General features: G+C 47.3%; 1 pseudogene across 1 annotated transcript; it reads right to left on the bottom strand.

The window, feature by feature from the left end:
- Window positions 1-1,671: 1,671 nt before the first annotated feature.
- LOC144491295 (retinoic acid receptor RXR-alpha-A pseudogene) lies at window positions 1,672-7,007 on the bottom strand (annotated as a pseudogene). Its single transcript, XR_013497420.1, has 3 exons — window positions 6,828-7,007; window positions 5,120-5,322; window positions 1,672-1,779 (listed from the first exon to the last, which is right to left on the bottom strand). The product of XR_013497420.1 is annotated as a retinoic acid receptor RXR-alpha-A pseudogene (transcript).
- Between the last annotated feature and the right edge of the window lie 141 nt (window positions 7,008-7,148).

The raw sequence follows: 7,148 nt of genomic DNA, 5'->3' as shown, positions 1-7,148 counted from the left end.
AGATGGCCTCTTTCTGCGCCGTAGGGGTTCTAGAGGTTAGCTCCCAATTCAGCAATGCTTCAAACTGAACTATTCTCATCCTTCTGTTCAAACCACTCCAATGCCTCCCGATCTCTGGAATCTGCTTCAGCCCCACCAACCCCCTGAAATATTCAGGGGGCACGGTAGCACAGTGGTTAGCACTGCTGCTTCACAGCTCCAGGGTCCCGGGTTCGATTCCCGGCTCGGGTCACTGTCTGTGTGGAGTTTGCACATTCTCCTCGTGTCTGCGTGGGTTTCCTCCGGGTGCTCCGGTTTCCTCCCACAGTCCAAAGATGTGCGGGTTAGGTTGATTGGCCAGGTTAAAAAAATTGCCCCTTAGAGTCCTGAGATGCGTAGGTTAGAGGGATTAGCGGGTAAAATATGTGGGGGTAGGGCCTGGGTGGGATTGTGGTCGGTGCAGACTAGATGGGCCGAATGGCCTCCTTCTGCACTGTAGGGTTTCTATGATTCACACTCCTCTAATTCTGGCCTCTTGAGCATTCTCGATTTTAGCTGCTCCACCATTGGTGGGCTGTGCCTTAGTTACGAGCCCCGAAGATCTGGAATTCCCTCTTGAAGCCTCTCCACCTCTCTTCCTTCAGAATCCTCTCTCGACTTTCCTCTAAAAAAAAAAATCAAGATTTCGGTTCCCCTTCTGAATAAGTCCTCGTGTTAAATTTTGTTTAACGCGTGCCTATGAAGAAGCATCTTGTGACATTTTCTACCTTCACGGTGTGATATAAAATAAAAGTTGTTGTTGTTACAATGTCCAGCCAAAGGTAAATGAGCGGACAGAGGAAAAGGTTCTGACTGCGTCACTGCCTGTGGGATCTCAGTTTAACAACTAAGGGAATCACAAAGCTGGGGAGGCCAAATGTAAGTTAGGGTCGAACATTCATGTTTTAGTTACCCCACTAACCTTGGCAATCCAGGGATGAATGTTTGCTTCTTAACATGCACAGGAATGAGGAAAGAGCTTATTTTGCGCATGGAATAAAAGTACAAGAGTAGGCCATTGAGTCCCTCGAGCACCCTCCATCATGCAATCAGATAATGGCTGATTTCTATCTCAACTCCATCTTACTTCTTCACTCTTTACCCTTCCTTCACCCTTAATACTTCACTCAACACAAATCTATCAATTTCCGTTAGATTGGACACCCTGGTTGGTGGAGTTGAAAGGAAGGCACAGCAGCTTTTTCTTTGCTGGATAATGCTTACTGACATAGTTTACAGTCAGCACTACTCCAACACACCAGTGTCCCCGCTGTCCCCATTTATAGGAGTGTAAATACCCATCACCTGATTGACAATGTAACGGTCATTAAACCATAACAATGCGGTCAATAAGACATTGGCAGCTGGAATACACAGGGAATCGCTCTCTGCAAACTAGAGGAATATGTCCAAGCTTTGCGCCTTTATCGAAATACCCGGGAGCCTGGGGAACCTATAGTTCCCCATTGCAACATCGCAACCAGAGTCAACTTGTCAACCAATAAGCACCTTTTACTCCTTCAGTATAAACTGTTGATTGTTTGAAATTTGGTATTCTTGTGTTTATCCTGATGAGTGCAGGATGAAAAACTTTGGCAACTTTTCTCTGTTCAGCAGCATTCCATGCCTGGATTTGAAATTTTCAATTTGTTCCTATCCTCGGATCTTCAAGGAACGCAAGTCCAGTCGCTGTAACCCGTCCTTATAATTTAACCCTTTTAGCCCTGGCATCATCCTGGTGAATCTTTGCGGCACTTTCCTCTGAATTCAGATTAAATTCAGTCCAAATTCAGTTCAGTTTTCATCCGAGTGAGAGTGACAGTCCTAGGTTCAGTTCATAGAGTCATAGAGGTTTACAGCATGGAAACAGGCCCTTCGGCCCAACTTGTCCATGCCGCCTTTTTTTTTTAAAAACCCCTAAACTAATCCCAATTGCCCGCATTTGGCCCATATCCCTCTATACCCATCTTACCCATGTAACTGTCTAAATGCTTTTTAAAAGATAAAATTGTACCCGCCTCTACTACTACTTCTGGCAGCTTGTTCCAGACACTCACCACCGTCTGTGTGAAAAAATTGCCCCTCTGGACACTTCTGTATCTCTCCCCTCTCACCTTAAACCTATGTCCTCTAGTTTTAGACTCTCCTACCTTTGGGAAAAGATATTGACTATCTACCTTGTCTATGCCCCTCATTATTTTATAGACCTCTATAAGGTCACCCCTCAGCCTCCTATGCTCCAGAGAAAAAAGTCCCAGTCTATTCAGCCTCTCCTTATAACTCAGTCCATCAAGTCTCGGTAGCATCCTAGTAAATCTTTTCAGGTCAACTTCAAGTACAAGTACCAGGCCCTGTATCCTGTACCCTGTATCCAGGGAGTTTGGGATCGACTGTACCGGATGTGGGGATTTTGGGTCCCAGGGGATGGGAATAGGATGATTTAAAGCTGGGTTGATTACTGCACTAAACTGGACCCAGCCAGGACAGGAAGAGGAATTTGGGAGGGGCAGATTAGGCCGCTAATCCCGGACCGAAAGAATAGGGATCAGCGCACGGCTCTAGTTTTGTAGACCCGGCACCGGATCCTTCTGGATTTGGGGATGCCGGATAAGGGGCCCAAGTGCCTGTATGTTTAAAGCACACCAGGAGACAGAGGAATGGGAGAAAGATAGGAATCTGTGCTCAGTTGCCATGGAAACCCCCGAGGCCTACGTTTTTGTCCTCGAGCAGCTGTGTTGCTCCACCCGGATGACAATGACTCAGATTCCAAAGCAGTGCATACAGCCCCATTGTGCTCTGCTCGGAGTCAAGCTCACTCCAAATTACGAACACAAGGAAAACATATTTGCAGGCAACTGATCTTTAGTCAGCTGGCACTGTGGGAGTCTCTGCTGCGCCGCCTAAATTTGTCCAATTATTTCCCCAATCAACTGATTTCTGCAATTGAGCGTAGAGCACAAAATGGCAGTCAGCAGAGCAATGTCTAAATTACTCTATTACCTGGCACAGCAGGAGACACATCATCTAAGATTTAAGTGGCTATTTCATGTAAAATTAGTTCAAACAAATTGCAGGGCACGGCATTCTCTGTTCACTAACCTTACTGTTTCACATCCTCTTAGAGACAAAGATATCACTTTAATAAAAGGGCCAACTATCTCTTCAGGGTTCCGAGATCCCTTCCAGATCTAAACTTGTCTCCCTTCTGGAAGGTTCAGGGATCAGTGGGACCCCAACGCTCCGCAGCTGAAGTGACCTTTCTTCATGTTTGAGAGGGGTAGAGAAAGTAGCACCTCCCAAACACCAACCTCGGCAGACATACCGACATACATGATATAGATATGTCCACACACAGGCACAGATAGAGACACAGGACAGACACAGAAACACAATGCACACATGTCCACAAGATATGTGCAAGCATACAAATGGCATATAAACACAAATAGTCACCATGCCGACACACATTGAAAGACACACAGATCCATATATGCCAGAGATAAACAGGAGTACACACAGGCACAGTAAGAAGTCTCACAACACCAGGAGCGCTGCCCCTTCGTCAGGTGAGTGAAGGGGCAGTGCTCCGAAAGCTAGTGGCTTTTGCTACCAAATAAACCTGTTGGACTTTAACCTGTTGTTGTTAAACTTCTTACTGTGTACACACAAGCATGCAGAGAGATACATACATGCACACATGTACCCAGATGCATATTATGTGGACAGATACACATGTGGTTGCATGGGCATGTAGGTACAGGAACTCCCAGGACAGGTACAGCATGGGGTTAGATACAGAGTAAAGCTCCCTCTACACCATCCCCATCAAACACTCCCAGGACAGGTACAGCACGGGGTTAGATACAGAGTAAAGCTCCCTCTACACCATCCCCATCAAACACTCCCAGGACAGGTACAGCATGGGGTTAGATACAGAGTAAAGCTCCCTCTACACTGTCCCCATCAAACACTCCCAGGACAGGTACAGCATGGGGTTAGATACAGAGTAAAGCTCCCTCTACACCATCCCCATCAAACACTCCCAGGACAGGTACAGCATGGGGTTAGATACAGAGTAAAGCTCCCTCTACACCATCCCCATCAAACACTCCCAGGACAGGTACAGCACGGGGTTAGATACAGAGTAAAGCTCCCTCTACACCATCCCCATCAAACACACCCAGAACAGGTACAGCACGGCAGTAGATACAGAATAAAGCTCCCCTACATTGTCACCATCAAATGCTCCCATAACAGGTTTGGCTTAAGGTGCTCAGTCAGCAGAATGAGGAAAACTTCAACCTATTCGTATCAGCCAGATCCAATCCCAGACCCGTCGTCACAGCGATCCCAAACCCCAAATCACCTACTTAGTGGCTAATCCAGTCGCTGAAGTGGTAAAGCACGGATCATAGAATCATAGAATAGAATCATAGAATCATAGAAACCCTACAGTACAGAAAGAGGCCATTCGGCCCATCGAGTCTGCACCGACCACAATCCCACCCAGGCCCTACCCCCATATCCCTATATTTCCCACTAATTCCTCTAACCTACACATCTCAGGACACTAAGGGCAATTTTTAGCATAGCCAATCAACCTAACCCGCACATCTTTGGACTGTGGGAGGAAACCGGAGCACCCGGAGGAAACCCACGCAGACACGAGGAGAATGTGCAAACTCCACACAGACAGTGACCCAAGCCGGGAATCGAACCCAGGTCCCTGGAGCTGTGAAGCTGCAGCGCTAACCACTGTGCTACCGTGCCGCCCCCATGTGAAACAAAGGTCACAGATCTGAGAATTAAGCCACAGGACTGAACATCATTGAGGTCCTACCCACTCTTGCAAAGTGTGAAGGAACGAGTGTGGGCCCTGGGGAATTAGGCAGCCGAGAATGGTGAGGAGGTTGTAATCAGAATGCTAGCAAATTCTCCTGTGCTGCTCGACTAAGGAGGTTGAGTGTGGTATTGAGTGTCTAACTCCAGCGTTACAGAGGAATGTGGTGAGTGGCAGCAAGGAATGTTGACAAAAGTAAAAGTCAAAATAAAAAAGTTTTAACGCTTAAATAGTAAAATTAGTGCCAGTACTTGTTCTTACATTAAGCAGAAAGAGAGATGGAAGGGAATCTGTACTACACACCGAATTTCCTGGACTGGCATCCACATACGTCTCTGTCTTTGGCTCCACAGCCAGTTCCGCTTCTAGAATCTTCTCCACTGGCATATCATCATTGACACTGCTGCTGGGCTCCAGCTCATTGTCACTTCTCTCCTTCCCTCGCTGCCTCTCTTCCTGCACAGCTGGAAGAAAATCAGAAACTGGGTAGCAAAGCAGAACGTGGTTCGAGAAACATCCAACACTTTTATCCCCTTGCAATTGCTTGTCTTTTTGATCTTCCCTCTCAGATCCGGGGACTCCGCAGCTGCCAACTGCTTTCTGCTGCCTCGCCCAAGACCCCACCACCCCCAGCAATTCTTGGCAGTGAGCCGAGATGGTGAGAGGCTGACCAAGCCAAGGGGGAGATCACCTGATTCTATCCGCGGCCAATGCCGGCACTGAGTGTCACACTAGGCCATTTCAGAAGGCAGTTAAGAGTTATATTGCTGTGGCTCTGGAGTCACATGTAGGCCAGACCAGGTAAGGACGGCAGATTTCCTTCCCTAAAGAACATTAGTGAACCAGATGGGTTTTTCCAGATGGGTTTTTGTGACAATTGACAATGGTTTCATGGTCACCATTAGACTTTTAATTTCGGATTATTATTGCCCATTCCTAGTTGCCTGAGGGTAGTTGAGAGTCAACCACATTGCTGTGGCTCTAGAGTCACATATAGGTCAGACCAGGTAGGGACAGCAGATTTCCTTCCTTAAAGGACATTAGCGAACCAGACGTGTTTTTCCAACAAACGACAATGGTTTCATGGTCATCAGTAGATTCTTAATTGCAGATTGTTTTTATTGAATTCAAATTCTGCCTGCTGCTGAGGCGGGATTTGAACCCAGGTCCCCAGAACATTAGCTGAGTTTCTGGATTAATAGTCCAGCGATAATAGCACTAGGCCATTGCTTACCGACTGGAATGCTCAGTGGGCAAAAAATAATTACTGGAATGCTACAGGGTCTTGATGGTTTGAGTTATAATGAGAGGCTGGATAGCCTGGGACTTCTTTCCCTCGAGTAGGATTAGGGGTGGTCTTGTCGAGGTCTCTAAAATAATGAGGGCATGGATATAGCAGCTTTATAGAACCTTAGTTCGGCCGCGCTTGGAATATAGTGTTCAATTCTGGTCGACACACTACCAGAAGGATGTGGAGGCTTTGGAGAGGGTACAGAAAAGATTTACCAGGATGTTGCCTGGTATGGAGGACATTATCTATGAGGAGAGGTTGGAGAAACGTGGTTTGTTCTCAGTGGAACGACGGAGGTTGAGGAGCGACCTGATAGAAATCTACAAGATTATGAGGGGCATGGACAGAGTGGATAGTCAGAAGCTTTTTCCCAGGGTGGAAGAGTCAATTACTAGGGGGCACAGGTTTACGGTGCGAGGGGCAATGTTTAAAAGAGATGTACGAGGCTAGAAGCAGATACGACAGGTGAGTTTTACGGGGAGTCTGGACAAATACATGAATAGGATGGGAATAGAGGGATATGGTCCCCGGAAGGGTAGTGGGTTTTAGTTGAGTCGGGCAGCACGGTCGGTGGAGGGCAGTGTGGGAGGGCCGAAGGGCCTGTTCCTGTGCTGTAATTTTCTTTGTTCTTTGTCAGTTCACTGGGTGTTGAAAGAGAGAGAAGAGGATGACTCCTACCTTCTCTTTTCATTCCTGTGGCCAAGCATTTCTGATAGCGGCAGTACTGGCAGCGGTTACGCTGACGCTTGTCAATTATGCAGTCCTTGGTGTCTCGACAAGTGTAGGTGAGGTCCTTTCGCACAGTGCGTTTAAAGAAGCCTTTGCAGCCCTCGCAGCTGTACACCCCGTAATGCTTTCCTGGAAAGAGAGACAGCTGCAGTGAGGACAGGAGGTGAGCAGTCACTGAAACCCCACCAACAGCCTTGACAAACATCACACACTCATTCACAGGAACAGGCTATTTGGCGCGACTGGTCAATGCTCCTTGTGATCCTCCTC

Source organism: Mustelus asterias, unplaced genomic scaffold, assembly GCF_964213995.1.
Source record: "Mustelus asterias unplaced genomic scaffold, sMusAst1.hap1.1 HAP1_SCAFFOLD_4948, whole genome shotgun sequence".
NCBI lineage: Eukaryota > Metazoa > Chordata > Chondrichthyes > Carcharhiniformes > Triakidae > Mustelus > Mustelus asterias.
This window is presented reverse-complemented; position numbering and strand designations above follow the sequence as displayed.